This window comes from Trachypithecus francoisi, unplaced genomic scaffold (genome assembly GCF_009764315.1).
Source record: "Trachypithecus francoisi isolate TF-2019V2 unplaced genomic scaffold, Tfra_2.0 Lachesis_group15, whole genome shotgun sequence".
Lineage (NCBI taxonomy): Eukaryota > Metazoa > Chordata > Mammalia > Primates > Cercopithecidae > Trachypithecus > Trachypithecus francoisi.
In genome coordinates this window covers 94,301,884-94,317,162 of record NW_022681460.1, presented here as the reverse complement: position 1 = coordinate 94,317,162, position 15,279 = coordinate 94,301,884, and the positions used below count along the sequence as shown (strand labels likewise).

Genomic DNA, 15,279 nt, shown 5'->3' with positions numbered 1-15,279 from the left:
TTTCATTTTGGAAGCCAATTGAAAAAAAATAATAAGAATAACCTTTTCAAAGTTACTTTACAGTCAAATTTTCAAGCAACATTTTCCAGAATTAGGTGAAATATATTTATAGCTAACACTATATTCCACAGTATCATTTGTAATGCTTAGCTACCAATTAACTATTGGCTATCTATACTATGACTATATTCTGAAGGAAAAGGTACTTAGCAGAGTCCTGGCTCTCAAACATTTACAAACTTGTGTAACAGCACTAAAAGATGTGACATACAGAAAGAACATACGTAGATTCCCAGGTAATAAGGTGGTGGTTCAAACTTTCTAACCATAGGATTTAGAGAAGAAAATATAAGTTATAGTTCAGTATTTGCACAACTGAAGAGGTTGAATTTGAGGAAGCCTTGACCATATCAAACAGGTAGATAATTTTTATAAAGATAGAAGGATGAGCTAGGACTCACATTCGATGAACTCACATTTTCTTTTATAATACCATTTGGAAAATGTCTATCTCTCCTATCAGATCTTAAGTACCTTAAAGACAAAAACTGTCTTATGTTTCTCAAACCTGAGTATAGAGCCTTTTAAATTTAAAAAGTATGTAAATAAATCTTCCTTAATAATAAGATATACAAGATGGTTCAGTTTAATTTATAGTTTTATGGCAGAATGGCAAATGGCAATTATTCACTTTCTAAAGAAATTAGTAAGAGGCCAATTAAATTTTTGAGTAAAAAGGAAATGACTCTTCGATTATTGGAAGTCCGTAAATTTTATTAAACTAGAACAACAATTTTTAAAATGAGCATGGTTAAACAGATAAGGGGACACAAAGGGATAAATTCTTTATAGGATATTATAATTTAACCTAAAATCAAGAAGGATATATGACTTTCATTTTAAAGTACATTTATTTTTCTAAGTATAGTGATAGCAATTACTCTTAAATAAGGCTTACCAAAGCAAATCTCTACTCTTTTTTTCACTTGGCAAATTCTTTTTTGTCCTCTAGGATCAGTTCAAATGCAACCTCTTCTAGGAAGATTTCAAAAGCATCCTAACTGGTTGCCCTACAACATCGCTCCTCTGATCAAAACTGCAATGGTCTTCATTTCATTCAGAATAAACACCAACTTCCTGATACCTCAGCCTAAGACGGCCCTGTAGAAACTTGTCTCCTATTATCTCTGACCTTACCTGCTACTTCTCGCCTTGACCTGCTCCAGCCACTCCAATCTCCTGTTCTTCCAACACACCAGACATGCTCCAAACTTAGGTTTGCACTGGCTGTTCCCTCTTCATGCAGTCTTTCTCCACATACGGCTAATTCCCTTATCCCTTTCCAAGTCTTTTCTCAGATGTCTGCTACCTTCTGAATAAAGCCTAACCTAACCAGCCCACTGAAAACAGCAATACAACCCCTGCCATCACCCATAACTCCTGATCCCCTTTTATTCAGCTTTATATTTGCTCTTCATCTATCACTTAATACCAGACATATTTAATTATTTACTATATTCATTGCTTATTTCCTGCTTCCTCCTACTACAACATAATAAACTTCATATGGGCAGGATTTTATTTTGTTATCTGATTAGCCTAAGAGCTGATAATGATGGCTAGCAATTAGTAGATGACTGACACAGGTTGGTGAATTAACAAACTACATATTAATAAAAATAATTAGTTTGGTGGGTACAGTGACTCACACCTGTAATCCCAGCACTTTGGGAGGCTGAGGTGGGGAGATTACTGGAGGTCAGGAGTTCCAGACCAGCCTGGCTAACATGGTGAAACCTCATCTCTACTAAAAATACAAAAATTAGCTGCCAAGGTGGTAGGCGCCTATAATCCCAGCTACACGGGAGGCTGAGGCAGCAGAATAGCTTGAACCCGGGAGACAGAGGTTACTGTGAGGTGAGATCACGCCACTGCACTCCAGCCTGGGCAACAGAGCAAGACTCTGTCTCAAAACAACAAAAATAACAACAACAAATTAGGTTTAAGAGTTAAAAAAAAAAAAAAAGGAAGATTTAGCTCACAGATTAAAGGATTTGAAATATCTCTAAGTAGTGCTTCATTTTAACTGCCTGCTAAATGAATTTAATTGGGAAATAAGGGGGGAATGTATTCACTTAACTTTCTGAATATAGAGCATAAATGAAATAAAAATTCCAGAAATCACTGTTATCCATTTGAATAAAGTCTGAAGTTAAAAAGGAGCAAATACTGAAAAGTGTCATTTACAGCAAATCATTCAGAACAGTCTTTGAAATAAAGTGTAGGTGCTCAAGTCTACAAAACTAATTAGTAGAGATGAACAAAAGGCCCACAACTTCTTAAACATCAGATGTAACTATGTGCATATTCAGCCCTTGGGTTCTCATCCATTACTTCTTTAGGTGCTAGGATAACAAGTCAAATTCCCCTACAAGTCATTTCTTACTTCACACCTATTTTTCAAGAATTGATTTACTTATCCAATCATAATACTAATGCATATTCAATTTGAGAACATAAATGAAAGAAGAAAAACCCATAATTCTATTGCCTATAGCAATCAATTTTAAAATTTTGCAAAGGTTTTCCTCATAAACAGCATTTTAACAGCTATGTTGTATTCCTTAATGAAATAAGAGGTTTTAAGTCTGACAGACCTGTGTTCAAATTTGTCACTATGGCGACTTTAAGCAAGCTACTCTTTCTAAACTTTAATTTCTCCAGTTACATTATTAGAGAAACATTTCCATTTACCACAATATACCTGGCTTTCATATTATGCTGTTCTTTGACATCCCACAATTTCACAAATTTTACATAGTCAATTCTATTAATATCTTCTACTGCTTTAATATGAAGTCCTCCTACTCAGCCCAACAGTACAATAAACATCTACTTACTTTTCTTCTACTTTTTTGTGGTTTAGATTTCTCACGTAACTCTTCAATCCATCTACAATTATAATACTCATTATGAGGTCTCTAAAGATTATGTTTTTCTTCCTCAAGTAACTGACCATTTGTTCCAGTCTTTCCATTTACTAAATAATTCTTTTCTATTAAATTCTGATTATATTATCATATATACGGTTATATATATGTGTGTATTTTTTTTTTCTGTGCTGGGCCACTGACATAACTGACAGTCTATTTATATGCCAATACCAAAATTTTAACCTTACATTCAATTATGTTTTAATATTTAATGTTTTAATAATTTAATAATACAATTATGTGTATTCCTCTCGTAAGTCCACTTAAAAATGTTGTATATTGATTATTTGTTAATTTTGAAAATAAACAGAAAGTTAAAAAACTTTTGTTGGAAATGTAAATTTAACTTTACTACCAAACTGATACCTTTCTATCTAGAACATGGTGCTTTCTTCCTGTTGTTGGGCCCAAGTTTTCAATGCAGATGATTTTTTAAAAAGATAAACATAATGAAGTTACCTCATTTTCTCTCACTATATCATTTGAACCAAATTCATAAAGAAAAAGGTAGCTGGCATAAAAGAGTATCTGCAATAACCTATTAATAACTACATTTTTGAGGGCACTAGAAAAATACACGATAAAAAAAAAAAAATCCCTGCAAATAAGTACTATAGCAGAAATACCATTAGCTCCCTACAAAATGTTTAGGCTTTTTTCTCCTTTTGCAAAGATCTTTGTAAAATGAACACTCACACATGATAAAGCTGCAATAAATTACCCAAGATCAAAATTAACCACGGTTAAAAAAGATGACTTGGAAAAAAATGAAAATGACTATGAATTAACAAAATACAAAGGTTAGTGTTTTTTGTTATTATTGTTTTCTAACTGTTAATAACAATATAACATGCTATATAATACCTACTCCAGTGTAGGAAAGCTGTTCCCTCCTAATCAGAAATGGAGGACCACAAAAACAGTGCTTATAACTTCTGCCAACTCATGAAAGCAGAGCCCTGCTGGCAGCCTAATGAAATGCAAGGAAAAGCATGTAGCTGTAGATTCTAAAACCTGGAGAACCAATTTTTGTACAGTAGAAGAATTAAGTGAGGAGGCACAAGAATATGTAACTTGGAAGGTAACTTAGTAAAATTTGGGCCTTTTCTGAAGCAGAATCAGGGGGTACTCAGACAAGAAGCATCAGTATTTTAAGAGAAGATTTTCATTAATTTTACTTAATTCATTTTTTTACCCTTTTTTGACTAGTTTTACTTTTTTTTTTTGAGACAGAGTCTGACTCTGTCACACAGGCTGGAGTACACCAGTGCAATCTCTGCAGCCTCCGCCTCCTGGGTTCAAGCAATTCTCATCATGCCTCAGCCTCCTGAGTAGCTGGGTGCACAGATGTGTACCACTATGCCTAGTGTTTTTTGTATTTTTAGTAGAGACGGGGTTTTGCCATGTTGGTCAGGCCGGTCTCGAACTCCCAGCCTCAAGTGATCTGCCCGCCTTAACTTTCCAAAGTATTGGCATTACAGGCATAAGCCACCATGGCTGGTCTTGACTAGTTTTATACTGTGATTCTAATTAAAGAAACACTTGGAAGGAAAGCTCCCAGGTTTTCTGTAAATAAAATGCAAAAGTAATTAAAATTTCTAATTAACAACTACAGAAATGAGTCCTAAATTAATAAAAGGGAGTAAATTCTAAATAATCAGTACTAGGTTTCATTTTAATCTCCACAACCTGTATTAATAAAGGTTTTGGCTTGCTACATACACAATTAATAACTATCACTGTAAAACAAGAGTTTGGAACTCTGACACAAAACTTGAGTGAACTATAAAAATGCTGATAAAAACTTAAGAGTACATGAAAACAAATTCCAAACTGATTTACCCATACATGCCATCTCCAATTTCAGACGATAATTAGATTTTCCAAGAAAATAATGCTATATTCATGACTGGACATCAGAGAGCAATGTCTGTAAAAGTGACCTTCCAAGTTCATCAGTCCATTAAAAGTCCAAATAGTTGTTTACATATGGTGTTGGTGATTTCAGAATTTCTATCAGATAAATGTATTGTGTGGCATAAAGTAATAAGGCATAAAATTACTTGAAATGTTATTCATTTTAGAGATCTACGAAAATGTTCTAATGAGAAGGAAATATGAGTGAGGGTCACAAAAAAATTGCTAATCATAATTTTCTAACAGAAGTTATGCTAAAGCCAGGCATCAAACACTTGAGAAAATGGCTACAAAGGAAGAGGAAAGCAACAAATGCTTAGAGTTATGAGAGGTTTTTACTAGGACTTCAAGAATCTGATGATAAAAAAAGTCTTATCTGCTGCAATTAATGATGTGGGTATAAACGTCACAATACAGTACACAACAAGGAGAAGAAAAAGGCTACAGAACACTCTTATGTAGCAAGTTTAGAGAATAACAGCTAGTATTTACTGAGTGTTTTACTACATGCCAGGCGCTATTCAAAGTATTTTACATATATTCTCATTTAATCCTCACCAATCCTTTGAGGTGGGTACTTCTATTATCCCCAATAAGCAGATATTCCTTACCAATAAGGAAACTAAAGGATAAAATGTAATTTACTAGAGGTGGAGTCCAGGTTTAAACTCAGGCAGTCTGGTGCCAAAGACTATACCCTTAACTATTACATGCTGCCTATGTAGATCAATGTTAGAAAAGAAAGACTGAAAGAAAACATGCCAAAGTATGTATAGCAGATAAGGAGTGAGACCGATTAATTTTTGAGCTGTTCTGTTTTCCAAACTTTCACCATTGAGCATACGTTCATTCTAATTTTTTGTAACTCAATCTACCTCAAGGAATTCAAAAAAGCAATATGAAAACTCTAAAATATCTAAAGAGATTAGCTTAAATTCAAAGACTGACAAAAATAAACCTAGAGATAAAGATGCAAGGAATTTAAATTTATTTAATCATAAAAAAGAAACACTAATGCCTAAGCATATTACAGTATATGAATGCATATTATGCTACAGAGAATGACAATTGCGTATTTGAAAATGGACTGAAAAAACGGTATGCTATAAAGGAAAAATTCAAATCAGTTTTGATTTGCAAGTTGTAAGATAATATTACAAAGCAGGCCATCAATTTTGTTTGTAAGTTTTATTTGTGTAATCTTTTCCATTGAATTTTTAAACTAAAAGAGAAACATGTCAAAGATAGTTTAGGTTCAATTTTATTCAGGAGGGAATCGTATAAGGAGGAATGTTTAATTCACTATAGAGTCACAACGGAAAGACCCGTTACTATCACAGGTATCAAGGAAGTAATGACAACCAAATACTCATAAATCGAGGGCCAGAGATAATTCTGGGAAATTATTCAATACACGTTGGTTTACTTCTACAGTACCATTTGGTCTCTACATCACACTGTACCAGCAAGTAGCAACCAACCAACATCGAAACAGGACAAATAAATCACCATAATAGTAACTATAATGAATGACAGTTCCAACTTCAGTTAAAGTACAAAGAACCGGGCTGCAACATAAAAAGGTAATTCTGTAGTCACCTTTTTGTCTACAAAAAAAGGAGGGCAGGTAACTGGGAATAGAAGAGTAAGGGGAAATAGTCACCTGAGCAACATAGCACCCATGAGAGCTTCTCTCTTTGCTTTAATACTATAACTAAAATAATCAGTATGCACAGCAGCTACTTTCCAGATCTCTAGATATTCAATTTTGGTGTTTAGCTGCACCTCCTGTTTGAAACATATTATGTTTTTAAAATTTAGCAGATACCATAAAGATGAATAATGTCTGAAAAGGAAAACCCAAATACTAAACTAAAATAAAATACAGAAAATGAAAAGATGATTCCAAGAGTTCAGCAAAAACTTTCATGAACCAATGACATAAAGAGCACTAATAAAAAGGGTAGATATTGATAATTAGGAATAGTATTTAATCTTCCTCCTATTTTATTTCCTGGAAACCAGTCTGATGCTACTTCAAGTAGAAAACACACAATGACCTAATGTTTTCGGTTTTAAATATTTTTAAATGTTTATAGTTATTTTAATAACAATTTTTCTTTTAAATAAACATTTTTTAAGTTAGGTGGGTCTTTTTAATGTCAAACATTTTAATCACTCAATTTTGAGTCAACAAACATTTATAGAGCACCTATATGAGCCAAATATGGGCTAGAGGATATAAGAGGGAAAAAGAAAAGACATAGTACTTACCCTCATGGAGATTGCAGTCTAGCAAGGAAGAAAGACATGAAATAAGGACTTACAATAATGTTAAGTGTTATCAAATAGAAGGTATAGGGAAATCTTGAAATCTATAGCAAAGGGTTCTAATCACATTGGGGGTGGGGGGTGGATATCTGGGAGTCTGGGAAAACTTCTCTGAAAAACTGACATTTAAATTAAGACCTGAAAAATGAACAGCCACAGAATGCTGATGGGAGCGGAGCATATTCCAGGTTGAGGAAACAGCATATGCAATAGTCTGAGGCTGGAAAAAGCACAGCATTCAAGCAACATAAAGAAGTCAGGATTGACTTGCACACAGAGCACAGAAAGGGCAAGTGTCAAGAGAAGAGACGAGAAGGTAGGGGGGTGGACTATATAGAATGCTTTCTAAGCTATGTTAGGTATTTTGGACTAAATTCCAGCAATTATGAGTTGAAGTTTTGAGGGAGGAGAGTGCAGTAACACACATAGTAAGATTTATTTTGGGATAATTCATTGTAGTTTTCTCTTGACCACAATGAGAATGAACTGGAAAGGATATAACTAAAAGCAAAAGCTAACTTTGTAAAATAAATCAAAGGGCTCTGAAAACAGAATTTCATTTTAGAAAAAAATTAATCAGCTTGACACCAAAATTATCAACACTTTCTCAAAGAATTAAATACCTTATCTCATAAGTATCTATCTGACACTACATAAAAATTGAAAGAACACACCACATTTCATTGTGTCTAGAGTTCAAATACTGAGGCAAAATTCAAACAACTGCCATTCCCAAATCAACAAATGGACAGAGCTGACACATTAACACATAATTTCACAGAGAAGGCAAAAAGGTGCTATATAAATGTGACAAAGTTAAAAGCATAAGATCTGAGGTACATGCATACACACACACACAAAAACAGAGATATAATGTCATTGGTTACTGCTCTTCTAAGCTTCAGTTTCGTCATTAATAAAGTAGGATCAGCTGAGTATGGTGGCTCACACCTGTAATCCCAGTACTTTGAGAGACCGCGGTAGGTGGATTACTTGAGGTCAGGAGTTCGAGATCAGCCTAGCCAACATGGCGAAACATCGTCTCTATTAAAAATACAAAAATTAGCCAGGTGTGCTGGTGCATGCCTGCAGTCCCAGCTACTTGAGAGGTTGAGGCAGGAGAATGGCTTGAACTTGGGAGGAGGAGGTTGGAATAGGCCGAGATTGCGCCACCGCACTTCAGCTTGGGCAACAGAGCGAGACTCAATCTCCAAAAAAATTAAATTAAATTAAATTAAATTAAAAATGTAGGGTTATCTTAAAGAGTTGCTATACAAAACAGACGAGACAAAATGTTTTGCAAACTCAAAGGTATTTTATACTAACATCGATATGGACTGTCCCTAAATAATCAAATCTTCATGTGTCATAAAAGTTAATTTAACTGAACAGTTTTTGTTTACTTTTTAAAAGACTTTTGTTGGAGACCAATTTTCCCCCTGAGGCTTCCTAATGGAGCCGAACAAATTATTCCTTTGTTTATAAAAATATCTATTCAGCCCGATCTGATCATGGACTTCCCAGGTCCAAAAGATGTCTGGGAAAACACTGAAATACGTTAACTTCAAAGGATCCCTGAAGAAATTCAAAACAGTCATGACCTTATGAGAAAATAATTATCATAATTTGCTTCACCTACACAGATATGAATATTTAACAAAATCAAACCCAATAATCACTCTGGAAAAATAGGTGATACAAACTAAAAGGGAAAATGGCTAGTGATTCCTAATTACTACTGGAATTGCTTGCCAGATGTTTTATACAAAGTGGAGGGGATATCCCTCATCACATCTATAACCTAAAACCAAATGTTACCCTATTAGTTACAGAAGAAATTAAAACACAACTAGCTACAAAAGCAACAATTTAAACTCACCTAAGGGAGTTTTATTTCTTCAAAGTTCCACCCCCTTTATTTGTCAACCATTAATTTGAAAAGAAATTTAAGCAGAAGAAAATATATATATATATTTTATACATTTGATACTTTTGCATAATGAACATTATTTCCCTAAAAAAAAAAAAAAGCCAATACACCTTGAAAGTCTCTCACAGCTAATCTGTTTTTAAGAGGCAAAAAAAGGGAGGAAATAGAAAGGCAAGGGAGGGGGCTAGGGAGAAAATAGTTAATAAAACAACAAAAACTGTGTCAAACAGAAATATGAAGATCATTCAGGGAAAACACTAAAAAACAAAGACCAAGACAAAAAAGAATATAACTGAGTCAACGATCACTGAACAAAAAGAAAGTATAAAACCTTTATAAGACTAAAATTATGACTAGAAAAACATAAGAAAATGAGCTCTAAAAATAAAAATGGTTACTGAGAAACAATAGGTTAAAATAAACATTTAAATAAGTGATGAGTAGATATCTAACTAGGAATAAAGTATGGATTGAGTAAGAAAATGGAAAGAAAGAACACTGAATACAACATATTAGAAAAAGATAAATGAACAGGAAAAAAACCCCACATATTATATCCTATAATTTGCTGAATTATATGTAACTGTTAACTTATATATTAAAATTATGTAATCTCACATATTTGTAATATAAAAATCATTGTAATAATTATGTAAGAAATATGAGGAAAAATATAAACCTAAGAGTCTAAGAAAAAAAAAAAAAACCTTGATTGAATACATTTAAGAAATTACCAGCTACAGAGTAATTCAAACACAATATTGGAAATATGGCAAAATACAGCACAAGGTGAGAAAGAATAATCTTCTCTACAAAGATTTGCATCTAGCTTTAAGTGACTGTTTGCTATCTTTATTCAAACTAGTTTTCTCAGAGAATCACAAATTGTAAATGTAGACAAGATTTAAGACTTTTTTTTTTTTTAAATGCAAAGGCTTCTTAGCATTAATTGGATGTCTGGGTAGTAAAGCTACTTTTCAAGGCAAAGTATTTTCCTTACACTCAAATATGTCTAAGAATCAGGATTTTCAAAACTCCTTATCCTCATCCAAAACTGCAGAACTTAATAGGAACCCTCCACAAACAAGTAAACTAAAATAATGGAAATACCTAGGCAAAACACCAAAAAAAGATGACAAATGAAAGACCTAGAGGTAAGAAGTTTACTTTGCTAACATGTCAAATGTAAGAAAAATGCAAACAAAGCATCAGCAAAAACTGCTTTAATTTAATGTATTACAATCTTTTTCACAAGATAAACATGTATTAAAACAATTTCCAAATTTAACCTTAAAAATCTCTTTAATGTATTTAGGTCTCTTCTTTCCTATCTCCCCTTACCCATGCATATTTATTACTGAAGTGTAAGCAAATATAGAATAAACTATATCTTAAAACAGGCATAATGTGGGTATGGAGGTAAGAGAAAGGACAATACCAAAGATCCGCTAATACCTTCGGAAGTAAATGCTGCTATGCCAAGTACACACTCACATCTCTCTACCGCAATAAAAGAATCACAAGCTAGTAATAGTAACAGATCAGTGGGATCTTTTGTCTTTGCTTTTGTAAACAGTATTAAAGGAGGTTCTAGAGCACTGGAAGGCAGCGGACCACTTTGGGTCTCTTGCTGAGACTGAGTTCTAGTTCAATTTTCACAACTTACATCAAAGACATATTAGAAAAAGATAAATGAACCTTTGAAAAGGTTCAAAGTAGTTGGGAATTATAAGCACATAATAAAATAAAACAGGGTAAGAAAATACTGAGGCAAGTTCAAGTGGGTTCTCAAATTGTACAGGTATGTATTTTACATTCCACGTGTAATGAACTGATAACCCAGTCTACTCATAAACCTTAATTTCTTAAAAATCAGTTTCTGGTTTGGTGATTTTATCTTCTCTTATCATTCTGGGATCAAGTTTCTCTTCTTTCTACCAATCTTCATTCCATTTTTGTAATGCCTTACCCACCTTTGAACTTTACTTGTCCCATCCCACTGTATCAATTTCATCAACTACCTACTACTTTTCATTTAATATTTACTAATGCTGAAGAGTTGGGTCTCTAAAGAGCGATAAAACATAATGTCTGTCCTCCAGGACCTAAAGTATATTAGAGGAAACAAAGGTAAATAGCCATAATCATGTGATAAAATCAATAGTAGAAATAAGTAAAACCACTTAATTCTGCCCAGTTTAACATCTGAGTTTTAAAGAATAAACAGATATTTGCAGAATGTACAGAAAACAGAGGGGCATTCCAGAGAGAAATAAAACATGTGAGGAGACAAAAGAATGAAAACCAACATGGCTGATTCTAAGAACTGCCAAAGAGTTGTACTAAGCTAGAGCACAAAGTGCAGGTGAGGACACGGCAGGAAAAGTGTGAAAAGGTCAGTCTTGTGTGATAGTGTCACATTAAAATGGCTGACACTATCTATCATTCAGTCACTCTCAATGGGGGAAAGGAGGAGGCATGACATGACGATATGTGCATTTCAAAAAGTTTAGAGCAGTGATAATTTTTGCCCAGGAGATATCTGGCAACGTCCGGAGACTTGTTAAATTGTGACAAGGTGGTAGTGGGGATGCTACTGGCAATTAGCAAGCAGAGGCCAGGGATGCTAATAAACATCCAACAATGCATAGGAAAGCTGCCTACACCCAGGAATTATCTGGCCCAAAATGTCTCAACAGTGCCAAGGTTAAGAAACCCTCCTTAGAACCTGACTCCTGGGATACAGGAATAGACTAGGGGCAGGGGCTCAAGTAGCGCTTAAGTTCTGAGACAGCAAAGGCCTTGTTCTTGCTTATCTGCAACTCCAGACCCTAGCCCAGTGCCAGATACAATTAGGGATATACAATATTTATTTAGCGAGTGAATGAATAATGTAGGACTCCAGGCAAGAAGTACCAAGGCCTGAAATGTGGTTGTGGCAATGATAATGGAGAACAGGTTCAAGAAAGTAGAAGAAACAGGTATTATTTATTAAATAGACATAAGAAATGAACAGTAAATCTAAAATAAAATTATCTCCAGGCTTCTGGCTTGGAATAACAAGGTTCAGAGAGCATCAAAAATTACATTTTAGGTGTTTTTAAGTTTGAGATGAATGTGAGATATTCAAGAGGTCCAATAGTTTCCACACGGTTTGAAATATCTAAGAAAATCCAATTCTGCTATCAGCTTAACCTAACATTATCCTCTGAACTACAGTAAGAAGTGCAATAAAAAATTAACAAACCCTATGTCCAGAATGGTATCCTGGACTGGATCCTGGAATAAGAAAATGTAATTAGTATGAAAACTTAGTGAGATATGAATAAAGTCTGCTATATAGTTAACAGGAGTGCACCGTTGGTTTAGTAGTTCTGAGGAACAGACCAGGTAATGCAAAAGTATGACATTTGGGGAAACTGCATGAGGGGTATACAGGAGCTCTTTAAACCATCTGTGTAACTTCTCAGTAAATAATTTCTTACTCCAAAATTAAAAGTTTATTTAAAGAAAAACAACTACTACCCCAAATGTGTCAAAATTTCAATATTTGGGATCTATATTAAACGTTTAAATCTATATACGTATCTTAAGAAAAGCTAAAATGTCAAGAATTTTTTCTTACCTCCACTGATACTTGGTAATACCACACTGACCAAGGAAAGAGCAAAGAAAACTTTTAAAGGTAGCCAGACAGAAAATGGCAAAGACTCAACAAGAGAAGAAATAAGTCAGTACTACAAACATTCGTATGTATTTTTTTAAACCTTCTGAACCATATTGTAACAGCTTGAAATAATATATTGTACTACTATGCAGGCAACTATTCTGGCAAGAAGACTGATGAATTATTTCTTCCCATCACCATCCTGTTCATAACTTTATAGCGACAATAAAACAAAATATATACCATGGTGAACTCTAGCAAAACACAGACACTAAACTATGACTAAGCAAGTTGAATCATTTTCATCAGTCTAGCTTCTCTGTAGTGCTTTCAAAAAATATATGTAAATACGCTTTTTTAAAGTAGGCAAAATGGGCAATTCATTACAGGTGTTTCTTACCATAAAGCAAAGATTTTCCTGAAAATCACAACAGAAGAGAGAGAAAAAAATTCATCTTAAACCCTAAAAATAAAATAGTCTTTCAGAAAGGTACATCAATTACCTGCTTGGCAATTAATTCTGTTACCTAAATGAATCAATTACATTTCTATGGTTGGATGCAAAATCCAAGTTATTTTTGCCATACGTATATATAGGGTTCTGTACCATCTGTTGTTTCCGGCATCCACTACGCATCTCAGAATGTATCTCCTGCGAATAAGGGAAGACAAATATTCCTCTCTCCCTAGCAGCAGTATTTACTAATCTGACCTTCAATAATGTGACCTAAAATATTTTATTTGACTTCTATAAATATTTGGTACCCTTTTCCAAAAAATGACTAACACCAATTTTCTTGAGTAGTTAAGCATTATTATTAATAAATTTAGTTTACTGGGAATAAAGCATAGCATAATGGAGTCAAACAGTCTGGGTTGAATCCTGGCTTCACTTCTCACTGCATGTGTGAACATGGTCAAGTTACCAAAATCTTTCCATGCTTCAGTCTCCTCCGTAAAATAAGCGTGACAGTTCCTACCTATAGAACATTTAAGGTTTTAAAAGAGTAAATAAATAGAAAATTCTTAGAACAGTCTCTGGCATATAGGAATTACACACCGAGCAAATGTTATTTACCATCAATCACTCTTACACTTTCATTACCTACCACAGATCTGACAATCTATTGAAAGAACAAGCATAACATGTTCTCCTTATTATATGGATCTATAGTTTTTCAAAGACAGAATAAACTTTTCCTAAATGGGAAAACTCCTATAATATTTTATTTTTCCCTTCTTTCAGGAAACCTATTATACCACCTTAGAATAATTTTCTAAGTACAAATACACCCTCGTCTCTCAAAATCTTTTGTTAATGTTTGTTCATTATAGCAAGATTATATATTAAAATTATTTAAACAGGACAATCTTTTGTTTTTAAAAAACAATACATGATTACCCACCATGCAGATACCACATAGGTTATCTCTGAAAAGTTAGAGGAAGCAATCCAGAATACGTCAGAGAGTCAAAAACATGTAAAACATAGAAGAAAGGATAACAAAGCAGATCAAGTGTTTAAGTCCCATAGGAAAGGAGAGAGAATGGAACAGAGAGGTTATTGTAAAAGATAATGAATGATAATTTTTCAATGTCAATAAAAGACATTTCCAGAATCTAAACAAGACAAATTTTTAAAAAATTAACGTCAAGACATATCATACTCAAACTGCAGAAAATCAGAAAGAGAAAAAATCTTAAAAGCAATTAGAGAAAAAGGAATTGCCTTCAAAGCAGCAAGTTAGATAGTAGATTTAAACCCAAGTACATCAATGATTATATGTAAATAACTAAATGTTCTAGATAAAACACAAAGATAGTCATACTGTATTTTTAAAAGCCCCTTTTATATTTTTAAAAGAAATAAAAGGAAACAGAAAAAGTAAAATAATAGAAAAAGAGATACACATACATATATAAATGAAAAACTAAAGTCATATAAAACTTACTATCTGTATAATAAGTATCCAGAAAAGAAAGAATGAAGTAAGATTTGAGCAGGTGGAAGAAAAAAGAATAACATTCCTGGCTAGGTAGGAACATGAGAGTGGAAAAGAAGCTATGATTGAAATGTGAAGGTCTCTGAAAATTAGGAGTACACTTAGAGAAAGTACAACACTATTAAAGTTTCTTGATCTTTTTATACTATCTTGAGCAGAAGAGTGACACAACAAAGGTAGACCTGAATAAGATTACTATTACAGTGTTACACACTATACTGGAAGGGAGAGAGAGATAGATGACACCCCAGGCAACATTAGTTTGGATGATGCTGTATTAATCCAGGTAAGGCAAGGGCCTGGTAGTAGCAGATGGGAAAGGGATGAACCTAGGAGGCATCTCAAGAAGACATATTTACATCAGTACTCCCTCTTTGAAACTTTAGCCAAAAAAAAAAAAAAAAAAAGTATTGTGCTTTTAAAAAGATAACTACTTTT

The 15,279-nt window shown here is 33.6% G+C and overlaps 1 protein-coding gene across 3 annotated transcripts in view; it reads right to left on the bottom strand.

Moving 5' to 3' along the window:
* PHIP (pleckstrin homology domain interacting protein) overlaps nucleotides 1–15,279 on the bottom strand; it is a 136,611-nt gene that overhangs the window by 103,245 nt on the left and 18,087 nt on the right. The window lies entirely within an intron of this gene.